The 23,056-nt window shown below is 36.4% G+C and overlaps 1 long non-coding RNA gene across 1 annotated transcript in view; it reads right to left on the bottom strand.

Moving 5' to 3' along the window:
* Positions 1-23,056, bottom strand: part of LOC116663722 — a 134,918-nt gene that overhangs the window by 106,099 nt on the left and 5,763 nt on the right. Inside the window, exon 2 of the long non-coding RNA XR_004320010.1 lies at positions 9,038-9,104. This is a non-coding gene — a long non-coding RNA (uncharacterized LOC116663722). The remainder of the gene's footprint in view (positions 1-9,037; positions 9,105-23,056) is intronic.

The following is a 23,056-nucleotide window of genomic DNA, read 5'->3' on the forward strand; positions in this document are numbered from 1 at the left end:
AAATTATAGGATTCCATAAAATAGAAAGCTCCCACAGCAAATTATCAATATGTTGATGTCAATGTATGTACAGAAAAGTAGTTATTTAAAAACTTTGACTTCTAACCTGGACTACTAGGGTTCATGACTAAGCTTCCTGGAGTCTGTAAAACCTCAGAAATTATACACAAAGTTATGTTTGTTTGTGGATGTGTATAATACGAGTTTTTCTGAGAAGAGTGGTCACAGACTTCACCAAAGTTTCAAAGAGACCCTTTACCCAATAAATATAAGAACTATGGTATAGTCAGTATGAGGAAGTGAGTGTAATCATAAGAAAAGTAAGAGTTTAAACATCTGGTGTAGTATTTGTCCTAAAAGCCTTTTTTCAGGTCTAAGTGCAGATCTCACAGAGTCTCAGGCAAGGTCTAACTCTCCTAAAACCCGTGTTCTTCTTCAAAAGATGAATAAAATCTGTAGAAAACAACTCAGGGGAAAGGCAAGGGCAAAATCTGAGCAAGGGTCAGAAACCCAATCACACTGAATTGAGTAAAAGGGAATTCGTTGTAAGGAGTCAGGAGACTTGCACAGACCCCAGGTGCCAGCCTGCTGCCAGAGGAACTGAGATGTTCATTCTTGCTCTCCCTCCCCGCCCCATACTCTGCAATGTATCTGATCCCCTCTTCTGTCTGCCCACTATCCATCTCTAACAGGCCCCTAATTTTTGTTCCTCTAAACATTGGGTTATGATTTGGCTTTGTGAAGCCAGGATGCTGAGGCTAAATTTACCACTTAACCAAGCTTCTAGGTATCCAAGCTTAACAAAAACTGATTCAGCCTCTGTTTCTCCTTAAGATTATACTATTCTTCAGAGAAAGGGAATCTGATGTTCTCGGCTTAGATTCTGAATCCATCCCTGGACCAACAAGATGCAAAAAGAGGTAGGTGGCATTATCTGATATAAGCCCGGCCACCTGGCACCTCCTTCAATAAGGACAAGTAAGCACATCCAAAAATGGTTACACAGAATAGCCAGCCAAACCCAGCCGCCTGCCTCAGTGGTTTATGACCAAGTGCCCAAACCAGTCAGTGATGAGCTTCATCTTCAACTTATAAAGCACCTAGGATGTACTTGGGATTCATTTAATACTAGTGCTTTGACCAAATGTTCCCTCCATCAGTCTCACACACACACTCAAAACATACAACTACTTGCAAGGCATCTCTTTGCACTGGACCACTAAGAGGATAAACGGAAGCCTCCCTTCTGTCCTCAGGGACCTTAAGATCTACTGCAACGTAAAACTGTCTGTGATAAATACCAAGTGGGTGAATCATACAATAGATAATTCATACAATTATCTAGGATAATTGACACTCAAGGCAGATCATTTTTCAACACACCCCTCCTCTTTATGACAAAATTCATTTTGGTAATAAGCTTCAAATTAGCTGTTTCATATTAACAAATCCTTTAATAAACAACACATTTTACGTAGATATTCATTTGAAAAACTCCTGGTGTAGTTGTAATGGGTCATTAGTGTTCAAGTTTGCATTGGGCATAGTTCTTATTTTCAACCCACATGGTACCACATATTTCTCCATCTAAGCAGTAGATTTGAAATAAACTAGAAAGCACAGTGATTGTAATGTACAAACAAAAACAAAAACAAAAACAAAAAAGGGGGGGAGAATTTGAGTTACCTCAACTCTCCCATTTTGTTATTCTGAAGTTTTTGTGTTTCACACTAGAACAGTAAAATAGAGTGGCTAGAGTCAATGTTTAAAAACCAGGCCCAGCTGAATCTGAGTCAACTGAAAACCTCTTTATTCTTGAAATGAATGTGTGTATCTGAGTTTATACGTCTTAAGCCAACTGTAGTTACATATATACTATTATAACTCAAAAGTAACTGGAACAATTCTTTAGAACTTGGACTGTCAAAAAATTGGGGAAAGGTGTAATTTATCACTGACGTTGTTTAGAATTGCCTACCCATGGTGACAATGAAAAGCAGATGGAGCTTTAGTTTGTGTTGTTACTGTTTTTATATTCTCAACAGACAACACTCCCAGGGTAGACTGATCCTCCCGATCCTAATGCCCCGCCTTGGTATGGAATTCCAAAGAGCAAGTGCCCTAGCAGAGGAGTGAAAAAAGACACTATGTCTTAAATAATACTGACATTAAATACCACTAACCAAGTTTTAAGAAAATTTATTGGCTTCATGTCCTAACACATCACTGGGGCTCCTGAGAACGGTGCTGTCCTGAAAGGCTGGGAGGTATGGTCAAGACCTTCTCGTGTTCTGTCTCACAGTTGTGTCTCTTCCTCAGCGGTGTCCATTCTCAGGCAGGCTCACCTCAGCAGGTACAGTCGTGACTGCCAGAAGTCCCTCAGCCCTCCTCGCATCCTCTCAGCAGGCCCAGCAAAAAGAATATGTTTCTTTTCTGTCACTAACTCTGGCTGGGCCGCATGCCCACCCTAAGCCCATCACTGAGGCCAGGGACATGCCATGACTGGGCAAGAATGGTGACCATGTCCACCCTCAGAGCCAAGAGTCAATTAATTGCAGTCCAACAACTAGAGTGAGAGTGAGAGATAGTGTTTTGCTTACTGGAGGGGGCAAAAAAAAAAAGAAGTTTCTGGGGAAAATATAATGTATTAACTGCATTACCTTAGGCATATCTGGCAGTTTGTATAATGGTTATAACCACCCTGCACCAATCTCTGTTCTTATTTGTAAAATAGGAGCAGTAATACACACTCCACAGTGTGTGGTAAGTATTCAATGAGAAAATGTATATAAAAAAACAACACCGTACTTAGCATGTATTAAGTAATTACTAGTAGTAACTTTTGATGAGTGTTTACTATGGGATAAACCAAGACTTTACATAGAGTATATCATGTTCACGTTATCTTTACAATAATGCTGAGATGGTTAAATCTATGTGTCAATTTGACTACATTATGGTGATATTTGTTAAACACCAGTCCAGAATTTGCTCTGAAAGTATTCTGTTTATGTTATTAATATTTAAATCAATAGACTTCGGGTAAAGCAGATTACACTTCATAATGTGGGTGAGCCTCATCCAATCAGGCGAAGGTCTTAAAAGACTGAGGTCCACCAAAGAGGAAGGAATTCAAGACTGCAATCTCAACCCTTGCCAAAACTTCCAGCCTACTAGCCTGTCCTGTGAATGTTAGACTTAACAGCCCCCACAATTATGTGAGCCAAATCCTTAAAATCTCTCTATAGATAGATGCATAGATGATAAGTTGATAGATGACTGTGATAAATTGATACACATACATTCTCTGTTGGTTCCGTTTCTCTTGAGGACACTGACTAATACATATTTTGGTAGGGAAAGTAGCTCTAAAGAAACAGAATCTTAAGTAGTAGTTTTCTGAATTGGTTCTGGGATTTCTGGATTTGTTCTCTAATCAGATTAGATTTATAGGCACTAATGACTCTATTTCCAGTAGCAAAGCAAGTACTGATAGTCCATAATGAGAAGTGGCAATAGAGGTACGGAAAATACCACCACTGGATATTCCTAATTAAATACTTACAAGAGACAAGGTTCTGGGTGACCATGTATTTGATACCTTAGAACATTTTTGCCAAACTAATGAGTATGAAATTGGCTGATTGGCCCTAACTGTGCAGGACAAATTGAGGATGAAAAAAGGATGAGCTCAGGGATTCAAATTCCCAACCCAAGCACTGTGTAAATGACCTGCATGTTTCTGGGTCTATCTTTATCCTCTGTATAGATGCTGGACTGAGGTTGTTGAAAACTAAAGCCAATCTCATTCTGCAAATGGCTGAATTACAACACAAAGATTCTGAAAATTAGAATGGGGACACACAAGAGGATTCTGATGGAGCGGGACATTGAACACCAAAACTCTTTAGAAGCTTCTATGCCAGAAACCATTTAAGCCCCATCTAAGGTGATTAACCCCGATTTGCCAGAGAAAACTGAAATGGCCTCCCCTGAAGAACTGCCTTGAAATATTTCAAATTCACTTTAGGAACCACCCTCTACCACTCCTCTTTGCTTCTGGACCTAAACTAGACTCAAGTCCCAACAGAGCCAAAAAAGGTTATACACAAATTGTGACCCATGAAGAGATAAGCTACAATTCAAAGCACTACATAATTTTTCTAATGCATCCAGACAGAAATTTAGGGAATGATTGGAATAGCTATCAATGATGTAAGATATTAGTAGAAGGAACATAAAAGTTGAATCAGGCCAAAGTTATTGATACGAGTCAACTAAGCAGACATTCTGAATTCAACGTTGCATCGGAGAAAGGGCTCTGACACTTTGGCTGGTGGTAACATGGACAAAAGGTGGCCTGCACTAAATAAAATGAAATGACAGAATTGTCTTAGTACACTCTAGAGGAACAATGCCAAAGACTGAGGGAGATTTGAATGTTAGAGCAGATTTATCATTTAAGACCCATTTACCTGTCCTGGAAGGGACCAGAGAACATACTTTTCACCATGGTTATGAGAAATAGACTTGTGAAAGGAGTTCCAGTGTTTTTGAAGAGCTCTGTGGTTATTCTTTTCCGTAGGTCAGAAATTACAGTGCAGGTTGTGCTACTGAATCAGAAACCTAAATACAATAGGAGTCACTGGCTCCTGTGGGGACAGGGGTTGGCAGCACGTGATTGCCAAAGGCAAGGTGGGTATTGTTACCATGAGGGGCAGCAGAGTCAAAGCAGGAATCACAAGTCTGGCTCACAGAGACCTATGGCTTGGCTAGTTCATCTTGGTCTTCCTAGAAGTAAAATAGATGGCAGCCAACTGAATTCTTACGTCATCTGTGTAAGTGGAGGAGTTCTAGGTCAAGTGAGCAAGAAGCTAACTTGAATCATAAAAGCAGAGAGTCACAGCTTCTCAGTTCTCTAGAGAATTCTGGCTACTGGAAGGTTTTCTTGTTGTGAGGCAGTTTATACTTACCCTTATTGTACGAATAAAGATACTGAGGCTCAGAAAATTTAAGTAACCTGTCTAAGTTTATACATTAAGGAATTCGACCGCCCTGGGACTTTAACCGTGATCTAGAAACAAATCTAGATTCATAATCATTTAACTCCAGCTCCAAGCAGAATGCTTCATTTAAGAGCTGCACAATAAATTTGTTGGAAAAATGTCCAGGAAGAATCCAAAAATCCTGCTTAAAACATATATTAGACTTCCATTAACATTATAATTATAAAATAATATTACTGATAATATTCTAATAAACAGAGACGAATGAAATCGTTGTCTTTAAAGATGCTAATAAAACTGATTTGGCAAAGAGTTAAAGCAGAAGGAGGCAGAGGAATGTTACATGATCACCACAGAAGAATTTTAAGGTTAATGTCTATGTGACGGTTAATGTGCAAAGTGAGAGATAAGGCTTACCTTTTGCTCTTCTTAATATAACAAAGGAAAATAGAAAAAATAAATCACAATTTTTTTAAAAAAAGATCAGCTTCTTGTGGTGTCATTTTTCTCCCAACTGACTGTTCTCACTTTTGATCTACATGTTATGTTTTGAGGAAGAATAAATAAGTTTCTTGCTTGAAAGTTTAAGATCATAAATCTCCTATCCTTGCTCCACTTATAAATTTGGGGGGAAAAAACCCACCGTGGACTCTCAACTGTTTTAATCTCTGTAAAACCAAGGTGTAGGCAGTACCTTTTGTTGATCAGAATTACATCAAGATATTACATCACTAAATTCTGTTACAACAATGATGATGAAAAATAATTGGGACATGTTAAGTTACTGGTGAGATCTTTATCTCTAACAAGCAAAGATGAAACAGGTATGTAATCTATATTTTCCTGACTACAAAAGTAATTATACACTGGCAAACACATAATTGTCAGTTTATAAGATACAGAGGTAAACTACAATGTACCATAATATGCAAGCAACATTTATTTAAATTCAAGATTAAAAAAATGAGTGTGATTGATTTCCAGTCATTCTGAAATTTTACTTCTTTAGTGTTTACTAAATATATATATGTATGTATGTGTATGTACACATATACATACACATACATACATATATATATATATATATCTCAAACGAAGACTCTTTCCCATGTAGTAAAGAGTAATTTTCACAACAGTGAATAGATATAGATGCATGCTTTTTGGGGTCTCTTTTCTTCACTGCTTTCTTTTTTTTTTTTTTCCCCCTTTTTTCTTCATTGCTTTTTAGTATTCTCCAGATATGAACACACATGGCCACTCCTAAGGTCTTGCTAAAACATCCAAACAATTACTTAAAATTCTACTTGATCTGGATGGAATATTATTTTATGTTATCACTATTACTTATAAATCTGTTGGAAAATGTTCTATACTTGAAAATTTATTGTATATGTGTTTTATAAAATAAAAGAGTTTTAAGTTTGGCAATTTTGAGAATATTTGAAATGTGGATTTTAGTATGCTTTAATTTAAGCCCAAATGCTTAAAGTGATCAGGTAGTGAAGTAGACAAGTATAAAGAAATACAGAAGGCAGACTGTTAAATTGGAAATGTGGTCCATGTGAAAGGGGGTGAAAACTCTGCATTCTCATTGAGACTTGCCACATGGAACTTAGGCTCAGCATTGCTGACATCTTGAATTTTCAAGATAGCTGGAAATCCAAATTTCATACTATTTTTAAATGTTGATAATGAAATTTTTAACATTCAAAACTATGTGGGATGGCAAAATGGGTTAAGTGATGGGAACCTGGATATGCCCCATCTTCAGGCTTCTGCCCATTAGCTTGTGATTTGGGGTTCAAATGAGACTTAAAATGCTTAAAATAAAGTTTATATCATATAGCCTTCCTAAACTAATGGGGACAGAATCCTATATATTTCAGATACTCAGACATAAAATTGTGGGCTACGATTCACAAAACTAATTCAGAAAGTAAGTCTGATTCCTGTTGTAAAATTATACAAACTAATTGAGCAGTTACCTTACACGTGCAGTTGGATTGGGGCGGGCTGATTTCAATTAGGCAAACACACAGTGCTCTGACAGGCAGAACATATTTGAAGAAGAGAACTACCAGGAAAAATCCCATATAAGCAATTTTGTTATGATCACAAACTGTTTCGAATCAACATCATCAATCTGTTTTAAATAAGCAATAAACAGCTAATTAAATCCAAGATCATAACAGATTCAACAGTTAAAATTCTTGCTGCCAAAACCAGCTATTTTTTATCTAGAAATAAATCTTGAGTTGACACACACATAAGTTATAGCTTCTAGGTTTCTATTACATAAACGCCTCCTTCTTAAAAAGGCAGAGATAACATCAATTAATTATTTCACAAGTACAGCAATTAGAGGACGCAATCCAGTCAAAAGTCCTGTGAGCTTCCTACCTTGAAAACCCTCAGAAGCTTGGGTAGTGCAGTTAGCTTTCCTGTCCCCATTGCTGGTATCCCGCTTGGAGAGGTCCCTCATATTCATCGTTTTACTCTGGAAATGAAATCTACTCTCATAGTCAGGCTGGCATGACTGTTAACTGTATTTAAACAAAAGCATCATTTTACAAAGGAATTGACGTTTTCCCCCAAGGGCAACATTTTCCAAGGCTTCTGAAAACGACTCCCTGCTTGTTAAACTCCAGATAACCCCTAACACCTACCCTTCTTACATAGCCCTTTGTATCTTTCTTGCCCATGCCTCAAATGTAGCATTGCTGTAGCTCTTATCACAAGTCTTGCCTTGTTTTGAAGTAACTTGTGTATGTGTTTTTCTCCACTGATTTGTACCAGGTACCCAGAAAGTGGTGATTTGGTGTTATTTGTCTTGTATCATTTATCCATAGAACACCAACCCATCAGAGAGCTTTACATAGAGTAGATACTCAGTAGATATGCACAAACTAATTAAAATACGAAAACCTGGAAGGATTTGGTGATATGAATGTAAACCATCCTTTCCATGATAGTTTTTGGTACCAGTCAAAAAACAAAAAGTGACTGCAGCTCCACCCATTAATTTTATAAGATCTGTATCATCTTATTGTTGAATTATATAGAAGAGCTTTTGAGTTTCCCATTTCCCAGCAGAAGATCTCTCTTAAGAATATGAGGATGAGACATATACATACATTCACCCTTTAAATATACATTCACCCTCTAGAGTGTGAAAAATGTTGAGAGCAATTACCATGTTACATGAAAATGACCGTTTATCTCTTCACTAGAATACAAATCCTTTAGAATATTGATCATGCCAGTCTCTGCGTACTTCTAACACTAAACATAACACAGTTTGACACTTAAGATATACTCAATAAATACTAAATAAATATCAACTCTCTATTAATATCAGTCATAAATCAATTTGAATGAAAATGATGCCATCACCTTCACAATCATTTCCAATAAAATATATAGTAAAAGGACTCCCAGGTATCCAAGATAATGGTGGCTTCCTAAGTCCATATCTCTTCATGCACCCACCAAAAATTATACAGACCAATAATAAGAACAACAACAACAGAAAAAACCTCACACAAATTCCATGTTTTCAGCAAAACTATAAGACAGAAAACATAGTAAACTTCCGGTTACCTAAAAGTAGAAAAATAAATACCAATTTCCATCAGAATTATTTCTTGGGCTTCTCCCGCCACCTTTTTAGAGAGTTAGTGACATTTGGAAAGACAGTTCAAAAGAGAGAAGAGGGAATTGAGATAAAATGTACTCCCACAAAGAAGGAAAAATCAAAGCAAAACCAAAAAGAGTCCCACTACATCAGAGCAATGACTTAAAAAAAATCATAGAGCGACGGTAAAATGGCAAAGTAGGCAGCTCCAACGGCCGATCCATCCACAAAATTAGTGAAAAATTAAGCATAACTGTAAGAACCAACTTTGTAAGAATTCTGGAAATGGTCAAAGATTTTCAGAAACCAAGTGAACTCTTCATCAAGAAAAATATAAGAAAACCTTAAAAATGGTAGGAAAACTTCACAACGTTCTAATTTATCTTGCCCTACTTACCTCCACAGCTCAGTTGCAGTCCTGAGGCTCAGTCCATGTTCACCGTGGAGGACCTCGTTCCCGAGTTCTGCAAGAAACAAAGCAGATCTTATTCTGAAAGAATTGTGTTCATTTGTCCTAACCTACCTGAGGGGCTGGTCCAAGGCATTTGTTTTTGTTTTGCCTCATTCAGAATGCACTCAGGGAAGAAAAGTAGCTAGGCAAAAGGCATTCCTAGAAAACACTGCAAGGCAAATGAATAACTGAGGCAAACGACAGACATGTGGAAAGCCTGGAAGGAAAAGCTGGGGAGAGAGTTCTAGGGAGAGTTCCTTTTGGAAATTCGAGCATTCAAAAACACACGCATATATGGAGAAATTTAGAAAGCCATGTACATGTGCAAGGCAAGAAGTATGCTCAGAATGACCTGAGACGACCCTAAGCTCTCACCTGTAGCTAGCTATCCTGGAGGCTGACGGTGAGCAGCAAGTTCAGGTTAAGCCAGAGTCATAAAATGATCTCGCTAAGCACTGAAGGAGAGCCAGTTTGCAAAGACTGGGAGAGTGTTATTTTCCTTTTTTTTTTCTTTTTTCTCCTGGCTTTCAAGGAAATCTCTATCAAAACACTAGCTGAACGAATGTCAAAATAACAGAAAAACAGACTTTAGAGCTAGCATATGACAAAGAATACAGACTTTACAAAAGCAGTTTAGAAAAGTCACTAAACAAGGAAACATGTACAGCCCACAGCAAGCAACAAAAACCATGAAAAGTGGGAGGAAACTGATTTCTGGAGTTACATATGATTATATCCCAAAATATCCAGTTTTTAACAGGAAAATTAGGAAACATGCAAAGAAACAAGAAAGTATGGTCCATTCAGAGAAGAAACTAACAGAAATAGTCTTTGAGAAAGCAGACTGTGAAGGAAGAAACAAATCTATTTGCAGAGGATATGACAGTCTATGTAGAAAGTCCAAAAGAATTGACAAAAACACCCCTGAAATTAATAAGCAATTATGGCAAGGTTGTAGGATACAAAGTTAATACAGAAAAGTCATCACTTTTCAGTAATGAACAAGTAGAATTTGAAATAAAAAATTCAATACTATTTACATGAGCACCAAAAAATGAAATGCATAAGTATAAATATAACAAAATATGTACAAGATCTATATGAATAAAATTACAAAACCCTGATGAATGAAATCAAAGAACTAAATAAATGGAGAGATATTCCACTGCTGATTTGCAATCTAGGGAGTACCCCAGGTGAAATCTGAAACTGGCCCCCAATATGCAGGGCAAGGAGAGACCAAAGAAAGAGGCAGACCACTCCAGATTGATAGGCGGCACGTTTAATAAGCAAGGGAACTTACAGATAGCACATGTCTAGGGCAGCTGCAATTTAAGCAGATCTTCACACATTTCTGCCAGAATCTTAAGTTTATATAGAGGCCTTAATGGGGTTCAGATACATGTACAGTCCAGATGGTAACACATTATTCTTTCACAGTTGTATCCTTGAGAGTATGGGAGTGGTGGGCAAAATGTCCATTTCAAGGACAGGGGTGAGGTAAGGAGCCTCTGATTGCCTGGGTCTGGGTCACAGATCAACCGGAGGTCACTTTCTCTCCGTGACCTCCTTCAACATCCATATTCCTGGATAGAAAGATTCGATATTGGCAAGATGTTAGTTTTTCCCAACTTGATATATAGATTCAACATAATCCCAATTAAAAAAAAAAAAAACCAGCAAGTTGTTTTGTGGATATTAACAAGCTGAGTTTACAGTTTCTATGGAATGGCAAAATTCCCAAACAGACAACATAATCTTAGAGAAAAAGAATAAAGAGAGAACTTTAAGACTCCATAGTAAAAAGCTACGGTATTGGTGAAAGAATATATAAATAGGTCAGTGAAACATAATAGAAAGTGAATCCACATAAATGAACTGATCTTTGACAAAGGACCAAGGCAATACAGTGAAGCAAAGATAGTCTTTTCAACAAATGATGTTGAAACAATCAAACATTCACATGTAAAAAAAAACTAATTTAGACACAGACCTTACATGCTTAACAAAGATTAACTCAAAATGGGATCACAGGTCTAAATATAAAATGCAGAACTATAGAACCCCTAGAAGATAACACAGGAGAAAACCTAGATGATTATAGTGAAGACTTTTTAGATATAACATCAAAGGCACAATTCATGAAAGAAATCATTGATAAGCTAGACATCATTAAAATTAAAAAGTTCTGCTTTATATAAGACAACATCAAGAGAATGAGAAGACAAGAACGGACTGGGAGGAAACATTTACAAAACACATTATCTGAGAAAGAACTGTTATCCAGACTATACAAAGAACTCTGAAAACTCAAGACTGAGAAAATGAATAACCCAAATAAAAAATGATCAAAAGACCTGAACACACATCACTAAAAAAAAGACAAATAACAAATAAGCACATGAAAAGATGCACTACATAATATGTCATTAGAGAACTGCAAATTAAAATCAACAATGAAATACCATTATAAACCTATTAGAATGATCAAAACTCAAAACACTGACAACGCTAAATGTTAGCAAGCGTGTGGAGCAACCAGGACTGATTCAATACTAGTGAGTGTGCACAATAATACAGTCATTTTGGAAGACAGTTTGGCAGTACAAAACTAAGCATGCTCATACCACATGATCCAGCCATTATTTGTATTTACCAGTATAAATCAAAAACTTAGGTCCACACAAAATCTGCATACAGAGGTCTATAGCAACTTTATTCATGATTACCAAAGTTTGGAAGCAACCAAGATGCCCTTCAGTAAGTGAATGGATAAATAAACTGGGTACATCCAGACAATGGAATATTATTCGGCACAAAGAAAATATGAGTCATCAAGCCATAAAAAGACCTGGAGAAAACTTAAATGCATATTAATATGTAAAAGAAGACAATTTTAGAAGTCTTCACACTGTAGGATCTCAACAACATGACATTCTACAAAAGGCAAAACTATAGAAACAGTCAAAGGATCAGTAGTTGCCAGAGCTTAGTGAGAAAGGAGGGATGAACAGCAGGTACACAGAGGATTTTTCAGGCAGTGACCACTCTTCATGGTATCATCACGAAGGATACATATCATTATACATCTGTCAAAATCCATAGGATGAAAACCCCAAGAGTGAACCCTAACATAAACTATGGACTTGGGGTGACAATGATGGGTCAACAGAGATGCACTGATTGCAACAAAGGCACCACCCTCATGCGCTGGGCTAATGGTAGGGGAGGCTGTGCACACGTAGGGTCAGAGGTAAATGGGACCTCTCTGTACCTGCTACTCAATTTTGCTGTGAACTTATAACTCTACTAGAAATAAAGTCTACTTTTTCAAGTGTGGGGATGAGAACGGAAGGATAATATGTAAGTTTTATGTTCTGAAGAGTAGAAATAATGCAACTAAAAGTCTGCCGAGCAAGCAGACATAAAATGGAAACTATAATAGGCCAATGATTGTTATATAGGCAATAAATAGATGTCAAAATATATTTTTGAAAACAGACCAAAGAAGACACTAAAAGGTTAAATTAAAAAGCAGAGAAATAGGGCATAAAGACATATAACTATAAAGGTAGCCACTAGGGAAAAAGTATAACCTTCTTATATATAAAAATTTGTTTCAAAAAGAGAGATTAAAATCTTATCAGATGAAGTACAACCCAAGATAAAAAGTAAATATAATAAAGAACAACTTATAATCTAAAAGTCACAATTCACAATAAAGTTGAAACAGTTGTGACAATTTATGCAACAAATAACATAGTAAGCACTGTTAAAAAGTAGAAAATACAGAAAACACAAGGAGACATATACGAATAATAGAAGATTTTAACATATCACTTTCAAAAGGAGAACAAAGTGCACAAAAAATCAGCATGGATATAGAAAACCTAAACAACATAATAATGTAGATTGCATGTGTGCATGTGTGTATACCTAAACTTTATACTTTAAGCTTATACAGCAGAGAAAAATTCTTCTCAAGAATTGAGGAAATATTCACAAAATTTTATTACATATTCTGTCATAAAGAAAGCACCAATGATTTCCATAAAAATATTCCATAGAAATATTACAAACAATCCTTGTTCAAAACAAAAACTAGAAATTAATAACAAATTTTTCAAGGGCCTTCCTACATAGAAATTATAAAAAAAACATATTAAGCAACTCTTGTGTGAAAGACAAAATACAAATCAAAATGATAAAAATTTTTATCATCACTACTTTTGAGAAGTTCTTATCATAACCTCTGGGCCACATTGAAGGCAGTCATCAGATGGCAATTTACAGATGGAAACTTACTATCAGTTAAAATAGAAAAATGACCTAGGTGAATTGATTCTCCAATTAAAACAGCAAAGTAAACCAAAGGAAACCACAAGGAAGAAAACAAAAAGCAAAAATTAATGAGTAAAGTAGTACAGATCAGAGAACTTTCAAGTGTCTATGCATATAAAATACAATTTAAAAATAAATTAGAGAAAATTACTGATATACGTAAGTGACAAGGATGAATGTCAAAAATTTGAAAGAAATCAGACACAATAAAAGGGAATTCTAATCTGTGGATGTAGATAACAGATCAGTGTTTGCACAGAAGACGTGAATTGTATGGTAACCTTTGGAATTAAAAGTGTCTGGGGATGGGGTTATACATTTTTTCTAACATATGTTAAAATGATTTAATACACATATACAGAAATCTCAATGGGAATCACACATGCAATAAATAGTCAAAAAGAGAGATATTTTTTAAAATGTAGTTTACTTAGAAAGTTTTTCTCCTAAACAAGTCATCTAACATAATGTGAAATCAATATACTATTTTTAAAAAGTACTGAAAACTGAGGATAAAATGTTTTCCCAAATGGTTTTCAATGGTGTAGCATAGGCCCATAGTCCCTTAACTAAAACTCTCAGGCCACATTTCAGAATTCAGAAGCATTCAGATCTTAGAAAAATAATACACAGCAAAACCTGCATATTTGATACCTCCAGTGAGGGCTGAGGCAGTACCGCATAATCAAACACATTAATATTCTGTGCTGAAATGTATGAATATTCAAATTGAGCAGAGCTCTAAAAAAATTATAAATCACCTCAGCTCAGTTGAGGTCAGATTTTACAGCCAAATGACTTCAAAGTAAGCTTTTAGTGTTCTGAGACCAGGAATTTCCAAATGATGGAGTAAGGAAGCATGGGTCTTTATTTGCATAGCTACTAACAGAGCTGGGCATACAGACAACTTTTTATGTACCTGTTAACTGGATGTGATTGCCCGATAGGAGAAATATTTCATCAAAACATTCTTGTCCTTTTCAAAGAGTCAAACGTGTGCTTCACCTACATAAAGTTCAGCAAGTCAGCTGTACCATGTGCACTTTTCAAGACGAAAAGATCTGGTAAGACTAAGAAATGGGGCTATTACCCAGTAGGTTGCCTCATTAGATGATCTGTAATAGTTTCTATGTCTGGATTGGATTCCTGTTAGGATATTCAGTAGCTTTGCTTCAGTTCTTCCCAGATTCTCAAAATACAAAGAAACAGAAATAAAAAGGATTTCATTAAAAAGAAGGAGGAAAGTGAGGAGAAGGAGAAAAAAGAAAAAAGCTGTCATCTACCCAGTTTCACTGGAACTTTTTCAATTCACAGTTCACTCCTATAATAACAAACATTTTATAAAAACTTTGTCTTAATTGTTTTCTATAATTCTTGTTAATGCTATTAATATAATCTGAAGACTGTAATAAACTTATGTCCAAAAATTTTTCTATATATTATTTGTTTGAAGAGTCTTCAGAAAATGATTTTTTTAATCAAAAAGACAATAAATATCCCTACTTTGTGTTGTTGCTTTCTTTCTCTGTAAACCTCTGAATTTATGATAATTACTCAACTTTCCATGTATTTGATTAATTGGAGAAATGAGTACAATGCTTTAATTGTCTAGGTGAACGGTTTTATAATTATGCTGAAATTATTAATAATTTCAACAGTGATTCGTTACAAATGAATTTTGCATGTGTTAAAATCAATAAGGAAAACCAAATACTCAGCCTGTAAAACACTTATAATCAATTGTAATTTCTTTCTCAGCACATTTATTTTTCGTAGTTGGCATACATACATCAAGAGCTATGGCTACTTGAAGCCCAGAAGCCCAGAAATAAAGTGAAATAATCCAATAGGCATTTTTAAAATGAGAAGAATTTCTATCTGTAAGTGGAAATCTCATCGCTATCTCAAACTCCATGTTTTATTTGGCCAAAGTCATTTTTAGGAGGGTAATCAACAGAGGGAGATAAAAAGTAAGAAGACTTATTTTCTAAATATTAAGGAATTTTCCAGTATCAAATGTCACATAGCCCTACTGATCCATCTTTATAGGATTTTTACTATCACCTCCCAGGGTACAGAAATTAATACTTAATATAAGAGCCAAGGAAGACTAGTAAATTTTGAACTTGACTATTGTTTGTCTGATTGAGTCTTAAGAATCATGAGATGAATTCAATTACTTAAAAAAAAAAAAGCAGCAGGTTTTTTTTGTTTGTTTTTCTTTTTGTTTTTTTAACAAAGCCTCACACTTTACCCATTATGTCTGATAAGGGTGATGACTAGGAACTGAGTTCCGTTCCTTTAAATAGGTCCCTCCAGAGTGAAGTTTCCACCTCAGTGAGAGAACACACTACCAACACGCTAACTGGCCAGGCTGGGAAGCACTTGTTTATCACACGCAAAGCTGAGAAACAAAGCTTATCTTTTCCCAAACCAAAATAAATCACTCAATGTCCAGTTCAACACTAACTACTAAAGAAATCAAGGGCCTCTCTGGGTTTGCTGAAGGAAAGGAGGGGGCACCTAGTTCTTGTGAGTGTCAGTTGCAAATGATTAATGAATCAGCAGAAACTAACAGGAAAGGGAGTAAATCAACACTGGGTTGAGTGGTCCAGATGCCAAAAGGCCGGGCAAATAGGCAATTTGTCGTGATGTTTAGGGAGGATTTTCCCAGGGACGGTCACAAAGTTCTGTGACTGCAAATATGAGGTATGTATGGAAACTCTTCCATGGCCCGACAGGGAGGGAACTGTCTGCAAACTGACTGGACGCACAGAAAAACACCTGCCATCACGTGCTTGCTCAGAGGAAGGGAGGCAGTATCTTGAGAATGTCTTCTCTCTACTCTGGTTTATTGGAGGTGAACAGATCTGAGACTGCACTAAATGAATCTTTAGGTAAAGATGAGGGAAGGGCGAGTGGGAGGAATCCTAGAAGCGGAAACAGACAAAGCAGAGTATAAACCACCACAGAGTAAAGGGGAGAATAAGAAAATCTACATCTCTGTTTATTAAAGATTCAAAATTCAAAAATTCAAAAAGTCACAGGAACATACTCTCTACTGACTGTAGAGAGAGATTCCCTAGGCTCCAGCAGGCAAGAATCTCTGCTTTATACACATAGGTGAAACCGTTTTGAGGAAAAGAAAGAAGATTATATTCACATCAGCCACTATTAACCACAGGTATTGGTCCTGATAACCATGATTAGCAGTAAAGACTGTTCTGCGAGACAGAGCAAAGAGTGCGTTTCACACCTACCCAGCACACAAACTGTGTGTTCTTCTCTTTCAGGAGAGTGAACAATAATGCCAAAAGAAACTTGAATTGGCACTTTAATGCAAAGGTACTTAATCTACCTTCCACAACCACTATTCAGGAAGTCCAGAAATCTCGTCCCTGGCTCCCTGCCACACACATAGTATACCGATGACTCTATGTACATTGCTCCGAGCATCTGATAGCTTCCATCAAATTCTCAAGTGGTTCTTAAAGGGTTAATAACAACCGATTTAATTCCCTACCCATAAGGCCGGTAGGAGGTAGAACAGTACTAAAAGGAAGAGAAAGCAGTGACCATCCATTTAGTCAGCTAACCCAAGAAGAGGGCTTGTTGCATGGAACTTGTGTGTATGTGTGTATGAGTGTGTGTGTTGGAGAAAAGAAAGACTGAGGCAGAGCCCAATGTCCTGGTATTTATTGTTAGCATTAATAATCACACAATTCTTATCAATTTTATAACAGAGCAAAGAATTTTAGCAAGTGACAGGAAGAATGTCAAAGAGACCTGGGGAGAACATGTTAGGTAGGCTATCTGCCAACTTATCACAATGGCTTTAAATTTAAATTTGAAGGAATGAGAGAAAAATATTTTTATAAGTCTATAAGCAGATACCAGACATGGCATTGGAAGAGAAATTAAAAGACAGAACTGTGGTGGCACAGAGTTGAGCAAATGTCCCTCTAATTCCATTGGTTTATATATTTAAAAAAACACACATACAAGAAGTTAAACAATTTAGTAACTAAGGAGTACATATTTTGCATATTTTGCTCCCTTTTCATTTGAGTAGTGTACCATGAGCTAAATTACTCAAAATCAAGGTTTCTTTGTGAAATATTCATGTGAGATTCTTCTGTATGATATGTGCATAATAACTCTTGCATTGAAAAGCTTGCCCGGGTTTTAAAACTTCTTATGAAAATAGTATAATATTCCTATGAGAGAGAAAGTAAGCTTATCAAAATTCTTAATTCTATTGTGCTTTTACCTTTTAAAAATAAAAATAATTTTCAAAATGGGGAAAGTAGGAATAAACCTTATTAGGTGATAACTAAAATCAAATATAATACAGGTAAGAAGATAATCAGCTTTCTTTGGGAAAAATTAAATACCAAGAGATAGAAAGAACTTGTAGATGGGCTTAACTATTTTTTGAATCTTCAAATTATGAAAACTTTTATTTTCTTTTTTGGGTGGGGGGTAATTATGTTTGTTTATTTTTAGAGGAGGTACTGCGGATTGAACCCAGGACCTTGTGCATGCTAAGCATGTGCTCTACCACTGAGCTATACCCTCCCCTCAAATTATGAAAACTTTTAAAAGCAGTATTATAACACTAAACACTGTCAAATATCTGGATTTACAGATTATTAAATTCTGTTCAGCCCAATGGTTTACATCAGCATTGTTCCCTGACTAAAGTTTAGAACAGGTTATTAAACAAATGGATTATGAGTACATAGAAAAGAAAGCAAAGTTACTAACGACCATCAGGGGTTCACTGGGAAAAGTTATGCCCAGTGAACAGTTTTCCTTGTGACAAAGCTTCTAGGGCCAACGTGGAGGCTGAGTTTTAAATCTTCAAGCAGATTCTGAAGTTCCATATTTCTTATCAATAAATTTTAGTGAAGGCCTAAAAGTTTAAGAAGAAAAAATGTCTATGTTGGAAGCAGTAAGCACAGTTATGATTGTTGAAAGATTCAAAGCAAAGAGACTAAAACTGGGAAAACTTGGAAGAAACATAAAAAAGATAAAATTGTTGCAAGCTCAAAATGATCCCCACAGGGTCGGTGGCTGTCAATTGCTTCTGGACATTAAGAAGGAGAGCACTCCTCTGAGCAGCACGGTGGCAGGGATACCCTCATCGACGTGGGACTGCCATGTCCTGGTTGGCTGGTGAGCCTTGGTATTTGAAGGGCCCATGAAGACAGGATAAGATGTCTGGGAAAGACCCCAAGACAAATAACTCTAAAATGAAAACAAAAGCTTTCATTTGTTGACTTGCTCTTTGACTTACCTTTTATGCCAAGGACCTTATTGCTTATAATAAATCAGAAAGAAAAGATTATCATGAATGATCTTACCCAATATGTAGAGAGATACAGTCTAAATAAACTTGTCAAAATTTACTCCTTTGACGTATGCTTTAAAATGTTATTATATACTTTCTTAGTGCCAGTGTGCATCCTGAAGTCCGCAGATCCTTCTAAGATTTCCAAGGAGGGCAAGATACTGTCTAAGGCATGGGGGAAGGATAAAATGTATAGGCTTTCAAGTCAACAGCATCATTCAGGGATAAAACTAAACCAACAACACACCAGGATAGAAGTTCAGGTCAGAAAGTGGGTAGGGGGGAAGCCAAGTCAAAGTATCTGGCTGGACTTAACTAAACTATCTTTTATTTCAAGAAAGGTGAGGGTGTGGTCGATGCCCAACAACATTTAATTCTCACTGTCTTTAGTGAGACTCTTAGTTTCCATGAGGATAAAGATCATAGATTTATACTTCTTTTAAAGACCCTCCTCCAACCTTCTTGCAGTGCTGAGCTTCCATAGTCCTCACACAAAAATTATTTGTTGATGAATATATTTCAGCTCAGAAATATCCAATACTGAATATTTCTTGTGTCATAATAACCAAAGAATTTTTTACTTTTTTCTACTTTTCAGTGATTTGTGTAGTAGAGACGCATCCAATAGAAATTTGATATTTATAATTGTAAAATCTACATGAAAATGAGAAAAAATAGAAATAAAAGCACTAACTAATTAAATTTAATTCGATTAGGTGAAATAGACCAACCATCTCGTTTCATGTACTAAATTATTTGAGCCTGAGGAAATGGTAACTCATTAAACATTTCTCATCATGTGTCTATAATGCTAACAGATACTATTCCCTCCAAATCAAGATTAAAACAGAAAGAAAAAAAAAAAAAACTAAGATAGAACTAACGGTGACACTCCAAGCAAAATTTTATGGAGATTAAGAGACCAAATGTCACTTACAGATAATCACAATGAACTTGGAGTGGCACATCCTTCCCTTATTTAGCATCTAGAGAATTTTACAGTTAGCAGTAGGAAAAGGTTATAGTAGAAGAGACTAAGATATGGCTTTTTTTCCTCAGGCTAGATTTATAAATTCAGCACAGAAGTTCTCTGGAGTTAGGTAGAGAGGTCAAACATAGCAATATAATCCAATAGTTTCCACCGCTGTGTATATATCATTGTTTGAGTGCAAGCAACAAAATTCGACACTGGCTACGTTAAGAAAAATGTGGAAACAGAAGTATATCAGAAGACTTCAGAAATCAAATAAAAAGCTAGAAAAAATCAGGCTTAGAAATGGGCAGGAACCAGAGATGTTCAGCAGTCTTGGGACCAGGCAGTTCTCTAGTCTCTTGTCAAAAGAATGAGCTCCAAATATTTTTCGTCTTTGTCACTCAACTCAAAAGTGCAGGGAGAAGAGTCTCATGAACCTAACTAAGTCCCATGGTTAGAAGGGCCAAGACAGCTTGGGTAATGATTGTGCCAAATTATATACAGTGAGACAGCAAGTAATTCCTCCCCCCAAACTTGGGATTCTATTACTAAGTGAACAAATAAATATCAGGTCATTGTAAAATGACAAACATGCACTGCAAACACTATAAAGTCTGAACCAGGTTTTAGACAATCAGAACAATGTTAATTTTACCACTCCTCTTATTTAATAAATACCAAATTTTGTTTTTCATCATTGTTGAACATTAAAAAACCTGTTAATCATTCATCAAAACAAAGAAAAATTCATGTACCTTTACATGTAGATAAGTTAATGATTGTACTAAAACATTAGGGTCCAAAATAGTTAGATCTGCTTTGGAAAGGTAAGTTACTAGTTCAATAAATGAGATCATCTTACACCACCATTTTAACTTTAAGTTTCTTACTATCAGTAGACACAAGTCTCATTTTTAGACCTTTACTATGTAGACCAATGTGGGTTAGGTGGTAAGTGCATAGATTTTGTAATAGAAAGGTGACGAAATTCACTATGAGCCTATAAAATGAGAGGTTACTAATATGACAAACCATTGAGGGAACTTTTCTAGCTTTCTTTAAGCCTTTACTGGCATGTTTATTTTTAGTAGGTAGCTGTTATCTTCCCAGGAAATGGTAGAATTAGCAATCATAGGAAGCTATAGTAGCAGAGATGTTAATTGCCTTCCAAGATGATTTTCTTTACCTCCATAATAATACAGAAAAATAATAACCAACTAGAATAAATACTATGATTCTCAATCTTCTTTTTTACACTTAAATAGTGTAAAGGTCATGTGTCTAAGTTGTGGCAGATGAGATAAAGCTTCATAAAGCATCTTCTAGAATCCTCTTGAAAGACTTGTGGCAAATGCTTTTAATCTTTTTTTTTTCTATGACCCTTCTTTCCTGCTAGATGGAATAAGAATTTGAAGATCAGAGCTGGAACAGCAACCCTGGATTATGAGGTGATCTTGAGAATGGAGACGTCACATCATAACAACAAGAGAAAATAAAACTTGAGTGCCTAAGAATTCTACAGAGCTGAAGTGTTCCTGGACTTCTATCTTGTTTAAGCCACTGTTGTATTTAGGACTACCTGTGAGTAACAGAGGTCCTAATGATACAATCACCAAACCCATATTCACATGTGACCCTGTGACCCAGACTGACCCATGACAGTGCTCCCTTCCGCCACACTGGTGGCTGGCCTAGCAACAAACACAGACTCTAAGCTGGATAAATCCAGGGCCTTCCCAGAGATTTCATGCATCTAAGCCTCCTTCCTTTGAGTCTGTTAGTCTGGATGGTGTAAGTATAGCAATGGTTATAATCTAGTCATTTTTTCTGCCACACGAAGAGACTTTCTACAGTAAAAGAAGATGTGGAGTGAAATGATTGGAGAAGTTTGAGCAAAAAATGGATGTGATAAAATTTGTGTTTTATAAGATCCCTCTGGGTGCTGTGAAGACCACGGAGGGGTAAGGACTGAAGCCAAGCAATCAGTTAGGAGGATATTTCTGGAGCCTGAGGTATAAACAATGTTGTCTGGATAAGAGTGAATTCGATTAGAAGTATCTTGAAAATGAAGATAACAGGATTGATTAATGGACTAGAAAGGGAAAGGAGAAGAAACTAGAATGGCACCAACATGTTTGGCCTCAGCAACTGAGGAAATGGAAGTACAATATATTAGGATGGAAAAGACTGGGAGGGCAACAGTTTCTAGAAGAAAAGGACATTATATGTGACCATGGTATAAAAGAGGTAGAAATCAGACATTCAAGCAGAAGTCTGGACTAAGAGGAGTGCTCGGGATTGAAGATATAAATGTAGACTGCATTAGCACATATAACTTATTTCAAGATACAAGGCTGTGTAAATGACTCAGGGAATGAGTATAAATGGAAAAGACATCTGAAGAAAAGAGATCTGAAGACTCCAAGGCATTTCAACATTCAGAGGTTGGAGAGGAGGATCAGCAACGGAAAGAGAAAGTTGCCAGTGAAATCCCAGAAGTATCAGAAAGGACCACGTGAGAATGTGTCTAGGAGGAAGGAGTAATCAAATGTTGCTGAGCACTTTATTTTCAAATTTAGGGCCGAAAAAATGTTTTTGGCAATACCATTCGATTATTGCTCTGTGTCCCCGGCCATAGGCCTTAGTCTGTCTGCAGTGTGGTCCTGCCACCTGAGAACCACCAGTCCTCTCCCAGAAACCAGGAAAGTAGCCCTTTTAAGTCTTAACATCTCTTCCCAAAGATAGGGTCACTAAATCATATTTAATATGTATCGGGGGCAATGGTTTAATAGTGCACAAGACAGCAGAAGCAAAGAAAAACAGACTCAAAAAGCAATTAACTTAGAAATTGTTTATATCAGGTGAAAAATTTTGCAATCCTTTATGCTTTCCTAACTTTCCTGCCTCTCCAACTCACTGCGGCAGCATTACCTACAGCTCAGGGATTACCCCAATTTGGGAGCTTCAATTCTTCCCATTTTGAAAGTGATTCTGATTGATAGCATTAATATTATAATATGGCATCAGAAAAGCTATCAAATATTCATTTTTAAGTATCCATAACACCAATTTTCATTACACAGAGTAACAATAGATGTTGCCTAGGACAATACTGGCAATTTCCCAAACAAATTCTAAGACTGAGCTAAAGTTCTGTTGATTAAACTTTGAAAGCAGAGATCAGCTCACCCCATCAGTTAAAGAAGTGATTCTTAAAGTATGATCTCTGGACCGGAAGCAGCGGTGCCACCTGGGAAATTGTTAAAGATGCAAATTCTCAGGCCCCAATGCCGACCTA

The sequence above is a fragment of the Camelus ferus genome, chromosome 5, assembly GCF_009834535.1.
Source record: "Camelus ferus isolate YT-003-E chromosome 5, BCGSAC_Cfer_1.0, whole genome shotgun sequence".
NCBI classification, from domain to species: domain Eukaryota; kingdom Metazoa; phylum Chordata; class Mammalia; order Artiodactyla; family Camelidae; genus Camelus; species Camelus ferus.